Genomic DNA, 18,158 nt, shown 5'->3' on the forward strand with positions numbered 1-18,158 from the left:
AGCAAATCGTTTTTCCCCATCCACATATTGGCGACCACAGTGGGAGATCATTCTCTCGGTTGCAATCTCAAGCTTTCACAAGATGGTTGATATTAGGTCACGCACGATCGCAGATCCTAACATAAATGATGCTAACACTAGTAACGACACTAATGATGATATTCCAGAAACCATTCCTGCTTCCAAAAATGGCGGTGGCGTCACTCCTCATCAGACTTGAGCACATCCCCTGTTTGGTCGTTCCCCTGAGGAAATCAGAGAAAACCCACCTACCATAGCTGATATGGCTGCAACACAGAAGGAGCTGTGCAATTATCTCAAAACTCTCACTGACAAGATGTCAGAGAAGACTCAAGAAAAGAGAAGGACAAATCCTTAGACGCTGATCCTGAGGTAATCCCAATTCATACAGTGGATGATGATAAAGTCCGCATAGCCGCAGACGGTCCATCAGAGAAGGAGTCATCAAACTTCATCACTCGAGAAGATTTATAACGCCTTATGTAGAACCGTGGAAAGGACAAGACCCCACATGTCCATTATCACCAGTCTCCATACCCTGCTGCTACCCAGAGGATTCCTCTTCCAAAAGGTTATACCTCTCCAACCTTCACTTTGTATGACGGAACAGACAATGCTCGGGAACATATTTCTATTGGGCGAACACGAGCACAACCATGTCGTCGGTCTGAAGGAATTTTCAAAGTTTCTGACAGGCAGAGCATACATCTGGTACAACAACATCGCACCGGGAAGTATCACCGATTGGGGAGAGATGATAAATGCTTTCTACAGAAAATACTTCTTCGTGTCAGAGCAAGTCACTCTCTCTGATCTAGGAAGGATGTTTTGAGGGAGCAGCGAACATCCTGATGATTATGTGAAAAGGTTCAGAATTCAAGCCTTGGACTGCCACGACCCAAACGTCCCAAAGCAACAACTTTTAGACTTATGCGTCGACAAAATGATACCGGTCTACAGATCCTTGCTGGAAAACCTCCGGTTCCACACTTTCTCAGAACTTCATGAAGCATCCAAAACGATCAGAGACTACTACACCTGCTTTATTGAGCAAAGTCTACAAGGTCGAGGAACCTCGGAGCAGCCGACGCCTGATCAACAAAAAGTATGATGTCCAACCTTCCATGAACGTTGTTTCTCAAGGAAGAAAATGGAAAGCTTCTGCTCAAACATGCGACATCCAACAACTCTTCCTACAAAAGCATCACGGAAGGATAACCAATCTTGCACAAACCTCGACCTGGCATCAACGAATGGGAAAATGATCGGACAGACTCAAACTTCTCATGAAGGAGTGATCGAGTTACTGGAAGTCTGGGTTCAAGACGGTGCAATCAAACTGTTGCTCATCATAGAGAGCCAACATGAAGAATTCAAGGTACCGTCACCTTCATAGATTTATCAATCAGTCGAAAAGTAACTGAAATATTTTGAAGCACGTCACCAAAGAGAATGTTGATCCACAATAGCTTCAACTGGGAACTGGAGGAGTACACAAGAATCCTCTCCCAATCATAACCTTTACACTCTCTGAACAACCTATCAAAGAGGCAGTTCAATCCTTGGTCGAACGTGAATTGCTCTATCTGTCGAAGGCACAAAAGAGAGACATGTTCACAGCACTGAACCACATCGTGTCAAGAAGTCCATTCCGGAAATACTTTTTGATCCTCTAGCCACAAACCAAGAGATGTACGACTGGGGACAACTTTCCACAGTCGAAGAAACGAATTTGGAAGAACGTTGATCGATGCTGACACCTTCATCAACAACATTCCACTGAAAACCGTCGGATCCACATGCATCACTCGACAAGAAGATATTCATGATCCATCTCAATCAGAAACCTTGAAGGAGCGCTCGGAAATACTTATGGCTACATCATTCTCAAAGTGAACATAAATTCAACCTGGACAGAAACCAAGTTTCACATAATCAATCAAGAAGATCCAGGATATGACATGTCCTTCAGACGAGCGTGGATCCATGCTGAAAAGATGAGTACTTACAAAGCGCCTTTGGTTACACATCTCTCCAACGAAGAAAGTTCTAATCCATAGGATTTGACGGACATTCCATCATCAGAGTACTTTGAGCAATTTTGATGAGGTTGAAGCAAGAACCTGCAAAATATGCATAGACATTCATCAAGAGGTTCCGCGCTCAGGAAAGTCTCATTCCATGTCTATGTCATTTATTTCCCCACATGCTATCCTAGCATGGGGACTTAATTATGCTAACAACTCTACAAGACGTTATGAATGCTAGCTTCACCGCATTAGTATTTTACCAAGTGGTTGAATCTGACGTTTCTCCGAATCAAGCACTGAAATATTCATTACTGACGTCCAAACATGGCAAAGAATACTTTGGGCGTTTCTCCTGCAAGTCCATGTGTTCCACAAAATCAGAAAGCTCTGATGTCTGCACAAGTGTCGAATCCCACTACTGCAACGGAAGGGATGTTGAATCAACAAAAGATACTCCAGGGCCGAGACGATCAAACCCCTAATACATTCGATGCTTAAGGAATATGATGCTTCAACACTCAATCATCTAAGAAGCCTTCAAAATTGTACTCCCAATCAAAGAGTACACCTTCGACAATGGCGCCTTTGGCTTCAATACAAATATCTCGACACTGATTCAACACCGGCACGACACTACATTCGATAAGTCTTCATTATCTCATTATAAGACTTCTGAAGCAGATGCAACATCATTCACACATGAATGTTACCAACTCCTTCAACATACACTTGGCAACCTGATGTGATTCCGTGATACTTCATCGACGGGACTTCTTTACATCACAAAACCCTACATGACTGAGGAACTTGTTCCCTTCACCGATCTAGAACGGATATTTCTGCTGCTATCTTCCACAACAACGTGAATTCACTTACAAAGCCGCTTCACGATACAGTCATGCTTTCAAGAGCACTCAGGTTGAACTCCCAGTATACCGGATTCTCAAATCACTAACTAGTTCGTGAACGTAAAAGTCTCACTGGATGAAGGAACAAAAATTATATCTATAATCATAGTTCTAGCTTTTCGGTCTTTAGAGCAACTTCAACCATGGTTAGAACATCAACAATAATCTCTAGAGGAACACCATCCATGATCTTAGCATCGACAAGGTGTAGATGGTGGATTTTCGACAAAGGCTAAATTCGTAAACTCATAATTATACGAAGCTCTGATTCAGCAATCAGACGTCAGTATCGAGACACGGGTCTATCATCGAATTCTCAACAGAGAGTACTTTCTCTCAAAGTACAATGTAGATATGTAGTCTCACGACTGGACAACGGCATATCTCATGAATACTGAATACTTTCAGTGATTGTTTCTATATAGCATCACGAGATGGACGGCTCCTAGACAGCTTGCTCTGCTAGTATAGAGCGATAACGTCTTCAGGAACACACAACGAGTTTACCCTGACTATATAAAGGATATGACTTACCGACAAGCTCATATCAGGATAATTAATGCTCCTAGACAGCTTTCTCTGCTAGTATAGAGCCACAAAGTTAATTATTCCTAATTTCTCCTATTTCATGGTCGAATCCACGACTGGTCCCGTGGAATGGCAATAACAATTGTTCTGATTCTATGATCGAATCCACGGCTTGATCTCATAGAATAGCAATAACTATATTATATCATTAGTCCGATTTCATGATCGAATCCACAAATGGTCTCATAAATGGTAATAGATAAATCTCAATTACACCGATTCTATGGTCGAATCTACGATCCCATAGAATGGTAATGCTCACTTTATTATTATGAATTCGTAGTCGAATCCTCAGCTGATCCTACGAATTAATAATAAACATCTTATTACTCAGTTTTGTGAATTATTCTCCACTAAATTCCACAATTTAATAAATAATCAACAACCGGGCGTCTGAGCTACCTCTAAGTAAGCCCCGATTCAAATGGTGAAGGTGTATTCAACGATGATACACTAACAGTCACCGCACGAACGAGTATTTCAAAAATACAACGAAACGATGAACCTATGCAAAATAGAGAAGAAAATAATAAATAATTAAAAATATTGACCAGGGTGCTGGGAGCATGGACACACGATCGACCGACCGTGTCGTGGTCAATCCCACGCTAGTTTTATATTTTAATGCATTTTTATTATTTTCCATAATTTGATGAAAATTCTCTCATTTTATCAAATCTCCTTCGTCTTGAGGAAACTCCTCGGTTTCATGGTACTTCCATAAATCGATAAAAATAATATAAAATTAAGGAAAGGAGTGTGGGGCGTGACCATTGGCCAACCGGCCATGCCTTGGTCCCAACCGGCCCCACACCCACGGTTCCTTATTATTTTTTTATTATTATTATTATTTCTCTAATTTCATGAAAAAACTCCTTGATTTCATGGTATTTTTGCACAAATCATCAAATAATAATAAAATAAAATAAATTATGAAAACTTGTGGGACCGGGCCTTGGCCGGATGGCCATGCGCTAGCCGGTCCCACACGCCCCTTTGTTTTATTATTTTATTATTATTAGTTTTCCTTGAATTCATCAAATTCCTTGATTTCATGGTATTTCTCTCAAATTAGGAAAAATTCTCTCAAATCATCAAAATACCTAAAAAATATTAAAAAATTAGGAAAACTCGTGGGACCGGGCCCTAGCCGGCCGTCCATGCCTTCCACGGTCCCACACGCCCTTGTTTTTTATTATTTTAATATTTTTTGCTTCCTTGAACTCATGAAAACTCCTTCAATTAATGGAAACTCCCTAAATTCATCAAAATTCTCAAAATTCATGAATTTTTCATAAAATCATTATAGAATTTTGGAAACTCGTGGGACCGGGCCCTAGCAGGCTGACCATGCCTTCCATGGTCCCACACGCCCTTGTTATTTATTATTTTAATATTTTTTGCTTCCTTGAACTCATGAAAACTCCTTCAATTCATGGAAACTCCTAAAATTCATCAAATTTCTCAAAATTCATGAATTTTTCATAAAATCATCAAAATATTATAAAATTAAGGAAAAGGCACAACGGGACCGTGGTCACGACCGACCGACCATGCCTTGACCATGGCGGTCCCACGCCTCTCATTCCTTATTTTATAATTATTTTTCATCATCTCATGGTGTTTTCCTCAGTTTCGTCGAAACCCTAATTTTGGCATATTTTCTCGAATGGATGCTCAATTGCACGCCAGAAAATATCAAAATTCTCAGGACTGAGACGCGGACGCCTTGGGGACATGAGCACGCTATATTGACCGACCAAGATTGTCTCTTTGTCTCACGGAAGCCGGTTCCATCAATTTTCACAGTTTTGACCAAATTTGCACAATTGCTCGTATTAGGTCCAAAACTCTCCCAAACACTTTGGATTTTCATGAAGTGATCGTCAGGCGGTCAAGAAACAACCCAGGGCCGGTTTCATGACTCCATGGTCGGTCCCTCGCCTCATCATAATTAATTAGGTTTTCTCACCTAAGGCTCAAACGAGCGTTTTCGAATAAATGATTAAACCAGCATTTAATCATTCTTTCACCAATAAATCGTCAACTCTTCAGGAGTTCTTCGTATTTGCTCACGTGAGCATATGGATACTACATGGTTGATCCACGGTCCCATGTAATCGCTCCCTCTTCCGTCCCATGGTTGAAATTCTGACGAACCATGAATTGATCATCAATTGATCAAATTAGGGTTTCTGAATCCAAGTATCATCATCCCATATTCTAACCTTAATATTTTTATGACGACCTCATGGTCATTAATTTTATTAATTATGCTCGGTTCAACGACTAGTATTCTAATTAATATTTTTGGTACGCTGCCAATAATCCATCAGACGAGCAACACATGCTCAGACGACCAAATACAACAATTCATCACATGAGCAACACTTGCTCAGATGATAATATTTGTTCAAACCAAGGAATATTGGTTCAACAATCAATATTCAACGATCCATCGAATGAGCAATACTTGCTCACTTCATCGTAAGAACTATACCTCTGTCTCATGACATGTTCAATTCACGAGTTTCAGAACATCATGTTCAACTCAACGACTACATGGACTCATCGTCCCATCAAACCACGAAGTCATCAATTGACTAAAAACCACGAGACGTCAATCGTGTCACTTGGGGGGATATCACTTAGGGTTTTGGTCTGGCGGTCTACGGCACGTGTGTTCAAACACACGATGGAATGTGAGCAAGTCGTGCAATCAGTTGAAGGAATTCACGAGGTAGTGGGTGGAAAATCGACCAAGTCTCCACACGTTGAGCAACTGGTTTCAAACACGATCTCCACTTCCCCACTCCTTGATTCCATCAACTGTCACACTTCATGGAATCATGGTGTCTACAATTCCAGCAATATAAATAAGTCTCTGAATCATGATTGAATCATCATCAGTATCATCAATCTCACGTCTCATCGACAACACGAGATCATCAACTCATCAATTGAGAAACTACTCTCAATTGAGCAATTTCAATCACTCAGAGCTTATCGTATTCGGAATTCACACACCCACAATCTTTGATTACCATTGATTCCACACATTTCTCAGCTTCCCTCCTACAGATCAACCCATCCTCTTGTGACCGAATTTACTCTGGAACGGTCATTGTCTTGATTTAGGCCGGAGTACTACAGATTGATCTCTCGAATCTAAAGCACCCCCTTTGCAGCGGTGCATCTGTGTGAGGTTTAACATTTCGCTCGGTTCGAGGAGTCTCCTCCGTACGGTCGTCTCCTCAATTCCTTAAAAACCAGCAAATCGTTTTTCCCCATCTACAGATTGGCGACCACAGTGGGAGATCATTCTCTCGGTTGCAATCTCACAATTTCACAAGATGGTTGATCTCAGGTCAGGTTCAGTTACGAATCCTAACACAAACCGTGCTAGCACTAGCAACAACAACAATCGAATATCCCGGAGACAATTCCGACCTCCAACACTGATGGTGGTGACACTACTCCTCCTCACGCCGAAGGTCATCCACTGTCCGGACGACACCCTGAAGAAGTCAGAGGAGATCCACCGCCTACATTGCTGATCTTATCAAAGCGCAGGAGACTCTTGCAAAGAACCAGACTGACATGGCTGCTACACAGAAGGAGTGTATTATCTCAAAACTCTTACTGACAAGATGTCAGAGAAGACTCAAGAGAAGGAAAGGAGAAGAAATCCTCAGACGACGGTCCTGAAGTAATTCCAATCCATACAGTAGAAGACGACGAAGTCCACAAAACTGCTGCAGACAACTCATCAGCGAAGGGATCATCGAATTTCATCACTCGCGAGGATCTGGAGCACCTTTGGAGAACCATGGAAAAGGCAAGACATCGCATGACCATCGTCATCAACCTCCTTATCCTGCCGCTACGCAGAGGATTCCACTCCCCAAAGGTTACGTTTCTCCAACTTTCACCTTGTATGATGGAACTGGCAATGCTCGGGAACATGTCTCTCGTTTTCTCGAAGCCTTGGGAGAACATGAACATAATCATGTCGTCCGTCTCAAGGAATTCTCAAAATCTCTGAAAGGCAGGCATACACCTGGTATAACAACATCACACCAGGGACCATCAACAATTGGGGAGAAATGGTTAACGCATTTTACAGGAAATACTTCTTCGTGTCAGAACAAGTCACCCTCTCCGACCTTGGAAGAATGTTTCAGAGGGTCAGTGAAAATCCCAATGATTATGTGAAAAGGTTCAGAGTCCAAGCCCTGGATTGTCATGACCCAAACGTCACGGAGCAACAACTGGTGGACTTGTGCATCAATGGCATGCTCCCGGTCTACAGGGCCTTGCTAGAAAACCTTCGATTCCAGACTTTCTCAGACTTCACGAAGCTGCGAAGAGGTCGGCAACCACTGCACCCGCTCTTTTGGAAAGAGCAAAGTCTACAAAGACTGAAGATTCAAAAGACACTCGAGGAAGCAGGCGTCTGATCAACAAGCAGTATAACCTGCAACCTTCAACAAATGCTGTCGCGGAAGGGAGTAAGCGAAAAGCAGAACCACAACACAAGCAGACTTCCTCCACCCCTTCAAAGACACACAAGAAGGAGAATTCGAAAATCCCTCCTCAGCATACGGAAGATCCAGAAGCACCTGATTTTCCCTGTTCAATGGAAGAAGTTAATGAACTACTCGATGCCTGGATTCAAGACGGCGCAATCAAATTGCCTTATGTCAAGAAGGAACCAACTGAAGAGGCCATGGAAAATCCTCGGTATTGTCGCTTCCATAGATACGTCAGCCATCCCACGAGTGATTGCAAAATTTTGAAGCGCATATTCAAAGAAAAGGTCGAATCAGGAGAGCTCAACCTGGGGACTGAGGGGTGCACAAAAACCCCTCCCAGTCAGAACTTTTACCATCTCCGAACCTCCTGTCAAGGAAACGGTCCAATCTCTGATCGAACATGTCTGCGAGCTGTTGTATCTTTCGAAAGCTCAAAGGAAAGACATGTTTGCTGCACTGAACCACATCGTGTCCGGAAGACGTCCGCTGATCCAAGAGACTCACCGGACCTTCAGCCACGACACAGAAATGTATGACTGGGGACTGCTCACCACAGTGCACATTAAAGGAAATGAGTTCAAGAGGGCGTTCATCGATGTTGGTACCGCCGTCAACATCATCCCTTTGAAAACTCTCAGATGCTGGTATTACTCGACGGGAAGCCACCCACGCTCCCATAGCAATCAGGGACCACGAAGGAATCTCCAGAAACGCATACGGCTTCATCACTCTCAAAGTTACGGAAAGATCGATCTGCACTGAGGCCAAGTTTTTCATAATCCGGGAAGACCCTGGATACGACATGGTCCTTGGGAGAACTTGGATTCATGCTGAAAGGACAACGATGCCTTCAACACATCCTGTCATCGACAAGGATTCCGAGTCGGAAGACGAAGCAGAGGACGCACCACCGTTTGAGCATCTGGAAGAAGTAAAAACTCTGATGGGACTTACGCAGGAACTTGGAGATAATCCGCACACCTTTGTCAGAAGGTTTCGAGCTCAGGCAAGTCTTATTCCTCCTCTTGCTCCAATATTACCAATGTTCAAATACGCTACTATGGTCCAGGGACTTCTCCCCATGAATAATTTAGCAGTCATCAAAAGCTACGAGTGGGTGACTTCACCTCAGCAATATTACACTCAATGGTTGGGTTCAGAACTTCTTCAAATCGGTCACTCCATCGAGAGGTTTATTGCTGAAGACTTGGCTAAGCATGATCAACACTATGCTGGATACTCTCTTCCGCGCGAGTGTCCATACGGGCCACAATCGAGGAATTCCATCAAACAGGGAATTCCGAATCAGCGGAAGATATTCAAGGCACGATCGACCAAGCCTAACAAGTTTCATGAAGGGGACCTGGTTCTCAAAGCAGTTCAGCGCGGTCTTCATTCTACAAGGAACTCCAATTGGGAAGGACCATTCATGGTCGCTGAATCCGTGGCCGGAGGATACTACAAATTGACCAACACAGATGGCAGAACCCTACCAGTAATTCACGAAAATTGGCTCAAGGCGTTTATCTGAAATTATTGGACATTTAAGGTATTGGGCGTTTGAAGCACTCATGGTGTTGGGATTTAACATTTAGGATTTTCTTTCATTTGTATTTCAATTCCTCCAAAACATTTGCAATACTTGCAATCAGTATTTGAATTCAGCAATTTATCAAAATTCAGTTCATATTTCGTAAAAGAAAATCTCTATCAAATCTACAAGAAAATCCTCAACCATCAGTCAATCCAAAACCATCTAAATATCAAAAACCCAAGTATAAACCTCACATCTCTCAGAAGTTCAGAAGTTCAAGAGATCAGCAAGAAAAGGCTTTCGCTCATCAGCATCCTTCAAGATTTGCAAAGCCGCCCTCTCCTTGTTCAACTCCTCGGTCAGCTTGGCAATCTTGTCCTCCTTCTCCTTCACAGCATCGTTGGAAAGGGTATGTTCTTCTCACATGAATCCTTGATAACGTTTATTTGCTTACGAAGCCATTTCACGTTGAGGCCAAGTCTTTCTGAATTCTCCAAGTTAAACTCCCAATCAAAGAGTATATCTGGAGTCACGGTATTCCTGGGTCTCGTATGCATATCACTCACGACACGCAAGATAACGCCTACTTGCATGATTAAAGCGTAAGCACGCCCAGGGTTCCTGTCAACGATCATATGGCCGAACTTCTTCCATATCGTCTCATACAAGCGTGCATGTCCAATGGGAACGCTGAATCCACCGACCAGTTCATGATACGGGAGTGAAGTGTTAAAGGGAGGATCGAAAGCGACCCCTGCAGTTGGATATTCATACACTATTATACGGTTCTCGGTCACTGGAGTGGCTCCCACGACTAAAGCAACAGTTCCTTCGGTATTCTCCGTGCTGTCTCGGTTTCTTCTATCACTGAGGCAACAACCATCTGGGTTTCCATAACAGCAGTAGCGACCTTCTCATGGCCTTGAAATACAGGGATGGTTGTCTCTTCATCAATAACTCCGGAATGGTTAGGTTATCATCGTTGGCTCCAGTATCCTCAACTTCGGTATTTAGCACCTAATACGAAGATTACATGAGGTTAGAGTCACGAATCCAAAGGAGATTATGAAACACAGTATACCATCAAGGAACATCATCAAGTTCATCATACTACATTCAAGCACGAGCAAATAACATGAAAGTCATGAAAACACATTTTACGATGAGTCCGTCTGAAGAAACTGAACTCTTCCCTGTACTAGGAGACGAACTGGGAGAAATCTACAAGGAATCCTAGGATTCATATGCCATTCTCTTCGTATGGATGTCCTCTATGACATGTCAAAATTTCATGGCAATCCGATGAACGCGCAAGTAGATGTGCCAAAATATAAGTGATGCGCAATCTGAAAAAGTTCTGGAAGTCTCCTGGAAGTTTACTATTTCGCCTTTTTCAGGCTTGAACGTGCTCAAAACTTAAAAATATTCTTTGATAAATCTTGGAAATTTTCCGGGCTTGAATTTGCACATGCAGATCATCAAAATCCGATTCTGGACGAAGATTCTACAACGTTTCTATTAAAAAGCTGGGTTCTGAATTTGCTGACGACGAAATTCGACTAAGTTTTCATATATTCACATGGGTTCTCATTCATTCATTCAAAAGTCAGCAATTTTATACTTCTATGAAGAATATACAGGATATATACTTACTTGAGTCTCCAAAGTGTCCAAGGGGTTGGAGTTGTCCACATTAACGACAAGAGGAACATCACTTCCATCCGGCTCCGAACCTTGGGAATTACCTCCATTCCCATTCCCAGAGGATGATTGAATTCCAGAATTCTCCATATCCATGACGACATCCTCCTGTACACGTCCTCTACAATCAATATTTTCATCTATGAAGCACTACATTTGAACATATGAAGAAATACTTACAGTTTCTTCGTCACTCAAATCAGCGATTGCTTGTTCAGTAGCAGAAAATTGAAGACCTTCAAGACTCGATGGAGTAAAATTCTGCAACAAAATTAACAACATTGGCTTCATGATTCTAATGTTAATAGCAATGAAAGTCACGGTGAGAAATATTGGGAACTCACCAAAGCACCAACTGGGGACTTTACGGTATTGGGTAACACTTATAACCTTTATGCCTGCCTTCTCCGCCATGAATAACCGCCTCAGTCTCTGAGAAATCTTACACCGATTCGAGGTCGTATATTACGACCGTCCTGTGGTGAAATCCAGTAATATAATCAGAATACAGTTCTTATAATTTCGTGAAGATTATATGAAAAACATACCTGAGAGCATCCTGGAGACGACTTTCGTTTATCACCAGAAAGATACTTCAATCTTGGTCGACTGGAAATCATCTCAGCCGAAGGAAGATCCTTGAATGGAGGTCTGGGAAATCTTACAAAGCCACGCAAACGCCCAAGTTGCTGATCCCAGAATTCTACATAACCTGGGGTTACATAGGCGAATCTATCCCAAAGGAAACCAGTAGCTACTCCCTCCACGTGAGTATGATCCAAATGAGTCCTGAGTTGCTCAACTGATGGCTTCCTCTCCGTATGGTTGGAACACACTGATCCATACCCATTTGTCGAGCTGCTCTATCAATGTTATACTCCTCCACTGAAAGCTCTCCAAACGTGACTGATAGCAAATGACCAGGAGTGCAACTCAACATGAAAGATCTTTCGCCATCACTCAGATGCGCACCAGACGTCAAACTCGTGCCTTCTCCAGTATTGAAAGTCATCTGAGAAACATAATCAGGGACTGACACCCACGGGCGAAAATTGAACTCAGATTCTTCATCTAACACATCAATAAAACGTATTTTAGAACGAGGCTGCTTGGTGGACCAACGCATGATCCTAGCATTATCTTTCTCAGGGAAAGTATGGCGCGCATCAGTATTCGGTCCTTGCAGAACATTACGTGGAGTAGGTGCATAATTCTTAAAATGCTCCCACATCAAAGCTTGAAGAAACATCGTGTTGGCATAACACTCAATCTTCATAGAGCCGTTCGACACACTGGAGTCTATAATCAAGGAGTCCAGGTTGTAATACAAGGAGCCTAAGAATAAACTACCTATCGGAAGTTGCTCACCTTGAGCCATCTTAATAGCAAAGGGAATCACAAAAGGCTTCAACAAGTTTCCACTGTCTTCAAAAACGTCTCTGGACAACCATAAACATAAGAAAGCAGCAATGGGTAACATACCGTCGATGGGTTTATCAGAAACCTCGTCTTTGGGCCACCAGTGTGTCAACCAGGAAGCATAGCATCCTTTACTACCAGCCTTATTCGCTTTCTCCATTGCAGCTGTCAAGACATGAGAAACGGCTCTCCATCTGAAAGATCCCCAGGAAGATTGCCCGTGATCGGGAGATGCATCAGAGCCGCCACGTCTTCCAAGGTAATGGTAAACTCTCCCCATCTACATATGAAAGTGTGAGTGGGAATGCACCAGCGAGCAAACAGAGCCACAATACCACTTGCGTCATGATAAATGAACAACTCTCCAGAAGCTTGAATAGCTCTCGTCACCTGCGCCTGGTCGAGCATAGTCCTCACATGAGGAAAACCCAACATATGCCTCGCCCAGCCGGCAAATTTCTCCAAAGGTCGTCGAGAAAGCTTAAACTCTATGATTGATGAGGCGAAGACCCCTCGTTCAAGACAAAATCGAATCACTGTCTTAGGAGTCACCAATTTCTTCTGAGTAACAGTTCTGGGATTTATCAAAAGACGATACACTGGGGATTTCAAATGTTGCTCAGCTCCTGGATATCTTTTTCAAAGAATGCATCATCTATGTTCGGGACATTCTTAATCCCAGGGATTTCGTCTTCGTCTCCCCCAACGGAAGTTTCATCCATGCATGTCTCATCTCTGGAGATACCATCATCAACGCACATCTCTTCCCTCGAGGCGTCGTCAGCTTGGGAATTGGACATCTTTGCTAAGTAGCTGAAAAGGTTCACACTACATTCTACTTCAGTATGCCGTCCAGATATAAATCAAGGAAATACAAGCAAAAATGGTAACTCTTAACTCTTACCTTTTATACTTCCACTAACAATAGTGATAGTAATGCTAGAGTTAACACCTCAAAATCGTTCGTCTCTTCGAAAACTGCAAAAACGAACGAAACTTTATTTAATTTCCGAAACTGATTTTTCATGAAATCACGGACACAATTTTCATAATGTGAACATTCACACAACTGACCTATGAAGTTTACAAAATAAATATTTCATCATAAATATATTGTCTATCTTCGAAGGTTCCTCAAAACCCACGTTTTGATTTTTCGAAAAAAAACAGCAATTAATGCAACTTGCTTACATAAATTCTCAAGATTTTATCTAATGAAAACAAACTCATGCAAATAAATATACATCATATTTTACACAATATATGTCACGGCTACATATATATATACATATATATATATATATATATATATATATATATATATATATTTTTTCCTTCGTATCGTCGTTATTTGTCTTTAAAACGAAGGTTTATTTCAAAAAATATTGTGAAAGCTCACATCTCATACTATAATAAAGTTTTGTATTTACATGAAAGCTCATAAGCAAAATTTTATCACTGGACACAAGTTCATCATACATATTTTCCTTCGTGTCATCGTTATTTGTCTTTAAAACGAAGGATTATTCCGATTTCATGAAAATTCACTTCTTTTATGATAAACCTTGGTACATGAAAACTCATAAATAAGTTTTATCATGACCTAGGTTCATAAAAAAAATCTCTCCTAAATCAGGGATTATAGTTAGTTTAAAACTAACGATCGAACGAACATACGTTTTCAAAAACGAGGGTTTTTCATAAAACTCACACTAATATACACACATGTATATAACTTCATCATGATCAAAACATGAACAACTCATGAAGGTAATAACATCTGAAGAAAAAAAAATCGACGCATACCTGGTCGGCGCCGGCCAGAATCTGGCCGGTCGGTGATCGGACGGTGGAGCGCCGGCAAATTTTTCCTTCTACTGCTAGCGTAAAGGTGGTGGAGAGGTGATGAAGCACTGATCGGTTGTGGGAAAAAAAAAGAAAAGGATTAATTCCTTTTATATCAATTTTATTTCCAAAACCTAATTTTCTAAGGATTTCCTTATTGGGCCCGACCCGCGAATCCTAACCGACCACGGGCTCGTCGTCCAAACCAGCGGTTCAACACCAATTTATGTTCATCAAAAGACGCTCCAATCATGACATTGAAGCCTTCATCAAGTCGTGGTTTGCTCATGATCTTTAACTCCGGTAACGTCTCAACTTACGACTAAGTTCAATTACTGGTATTATTATTTATGGCCGGAAAATCACCATTTAATGATGACTGAGGAACACAGCTTTCCTCAGTAAGCAGGGGACTTAATGTAGATGGTGGATTTTCGACAAAGGCTAAATTCGTAAACTCATAATTATACGAAGCTGATTCAACAATCAGACGTGAGTATCGAGACACGGTCTCTCATCGAATTCTCAACAGAGAGTACTTTCTCTCAGAGTACAATGTAGATATGTAGTCTCACGACTGGACAACGACATATCTCATGAATACTGAATACTTTCAGTGATTATTTCTATATAGCATCACGAGATGGACGGCTCCTAGACAGCTTGCTCTGCTAGTATAGAGCGATAACGTCTTCAGGAACAAACAACGAGTTTACCCTGACTATATAAAGGATATGACTTACGACAAGCTCATATCGGGATAATTAATGCTCCTAGACAGCTTGCTCTGCTAGTATAGAGCCACAAAGTTAATTATTCCTAATTGCTCCTATTCCATGGTCGAATCCACGACTGGTCCCGTGGAATGGCAATAACAATTGTTCTGATTCTATGATCGAATCCACGGCTTGATCTCATAGAATAGCAATAACTATATTATCTCATTAGTCCGATTTCATGATCGAATCCACAACTGGTTTCATAAATGATAATAGATAAATCTCAATTACTCTGATTCTATGGTCGAATCTACGATCCCATGGATTGGTAATGCTCACTTTATTATTATGAATTCGTAGTCGAATCCTCAGCTGATCCTATGAATTAATAATAAACATCTTATTACTCAGTTTTGTGAATTATTCTCCACTGAATTCCACAATTAGTAATAAATAATTAACAACCAGGCGTCTGAGCTACTTCTAAGTAAGCCCTGATTCAAATGGTGAAGGTGTATTCAACGATGATACACTAACAGTCACCGCACGAACGAGTATTTCAAAAATACAACGAAACGATGAACCTATGCAAAATAGAGAAGAAAATAATAAATAATTAAAAATATTGACCAGGGTGCTGGGAGCACGGACACACGACCGACCGACCGTGTCGTGGTCAATCCCACGCCAGTTTTATATTTTAATGCATTTTTATTATTTTCCATGATTTGATGAAAATTCTCTCATTTTATCAAATCTCCTTCGTCTGAGGAAACTCCTCGGTTTCATGGTACTTCCATAAATCATAAAAAATAATAAAATTAAGGAAAGGAGTGTGGGGCGTGACCATTGGCCAACCGGCCATGCCTTGGTCCCAACCGGCCCCACCCACGGTTCCTTATTATTTATTATTATTATTTCTCTAATTTCATGAAAAAACTCCTTGATTTCATGGTATTTTTGCACAAATCATCAAATAATAATAAAATAAAATAAATTATGAAAACTTGTGGGACCGGGCCTTGGCCGGGGCCATGCCTAGCCGGTCCCACACGCCCCTTTGTTTTATTATTTATTATTATTAGTTTTCCTTGAATTCATCAAATTCCTTGATTTCATGGTATTTCTCTCAAATTAGGAAAAATTCCCTCAAATCATCAAAATACTTAAAAATATTAAAAAATTAGGAAACTCATGGGACCGGGCCCTAGCCGGCCGGCCATGCCTTCCACGGTCCCACACGCCCTTGTTTTTTATTATTTTATATTTTTTGCTTCCTTGAACTCATGAAAACTCCTTCAATTCATGGAAACTCCCTAAATTCATCAAATTTCTCAAAATTCATGAATTTTTCATAAAATCATTATAAAATTAGGGAAACTCGTGGGACCGGGCCCTAGCCGGCCGGACATGCCTTCCACGGTCCCACACGCCCTTGTTTTATTATTTTAATATTTTTTGCTTCCTTGAACTCATGAAAACTCCTTCAATTCATGGAAACTCCAAAATTCATCAAATTTCTCAAAATTCATGAATTTTTCATAAAATCATCAAAATATTATAAATTAAGGAAAAGGCACCACGGGACCGTGGTCACGACCGGCCGACCATGCCTTGACCACGACGGTCCCACGCCTCCTCATTCCTTATTTTATAATTATTTTTCATCATCTCATGGTGTTTTCCTCAGTTTCGTCGAAACCCTAATTTTGGCATATTTTCTCGAATGGATGCTCAATTGCACGCCAGAAAATATCAAAATTCTCAGGACTGAGACGCGGACGCCTTGGGGACACGAGCACGCTATCTTGAACCGACCAAGATTGGCTCTTTGGCTCACGGAAGCCGGTTCCATCAATTTTCACAGTTTTGACCTAATTTGCACAATTGCTCGTATTAGGTCCAAAACTCTCCCAAACACTTTGGATTTTCATGAAGTGATCGTCAGCGGTCACGGGAAACCCAGGGCCGGTTTCATGACTCCATGGTCGGTCCCTCGCCTCGTCATAATTAATTAGGTTTTCTCACCTAAGGCTCAGACGAGCGTTTTCGAATAAATGATTAAACCAGCATTTAATCATTCTTTCACCAACAAATCGTCAACTCTTCAGGAGTTCTTCGTATTTGCTCACGTGAGCATATGGACACTACATGGTTGATCCACGGTCCCATGTAATCGCTCCCTCCATCTGGTTGAAATTCTGACGAACCATGAATTGATCATCAATTGATCAAATTAGGGTTTCTGAATCCAAGGATCATCATTCCAGATTCTAACCTTAATAATTTTATGACGACCTCATGGTCATTAATTTTATTAATTATGCTCGGTTCAACGACAGTATTCTAATTAATATTTTTTGGTACGCTGCCAATAATCCATCAGACGAGCAACACATGCTCAGACGGCCAAATATTCAACAATTCATCACATGAGAAACACTTGCTCAGATGATAAATATTTGTTCAAACCAAGGAATATTGGTTCAACAATCAATATTCAACGATCCATCGAATGAGCAATACTTGCTCACTTCATCATAAGAACTATACCTCTGTCTCATGACATGTTCAATTCACGAGTTTCAGAATATCATGTTCAACTCAGCAACTACATGGACTCATCGTCCCATCAAACCACGAAGTCATCAACTGACTAACAAACCACAAGACGTCAATCATGTCACTTGGGGGGATATCATTTAGGGTTTTGATCTGGCGGTCTACGGCATGTGTGTTCAAACACACGATGGAATGTGAGCAAGTCGTGCAATCAGTTGAAGGAATTCACGAGTTAGTGGGTGGAAAATCGACCAAGTCTTTACACGTTGAGCAACTGGTTTCAAACACGATCTCCA

This window comes from Papaver somniferum, chromosome 6 (assembly GCF_003573695.1).
Source record: "Papaver somniferum cultivar HN1 chromosome 6, ASM357369v1, whole genome shotgun sequence".
NCBI classification, from domain to species: Eukaryota; Viridiplantae; Streptophyta; class Magnoliopsida; order Ranunculales; family Papaveraceae; genus Papaver; species Papaver somniferum.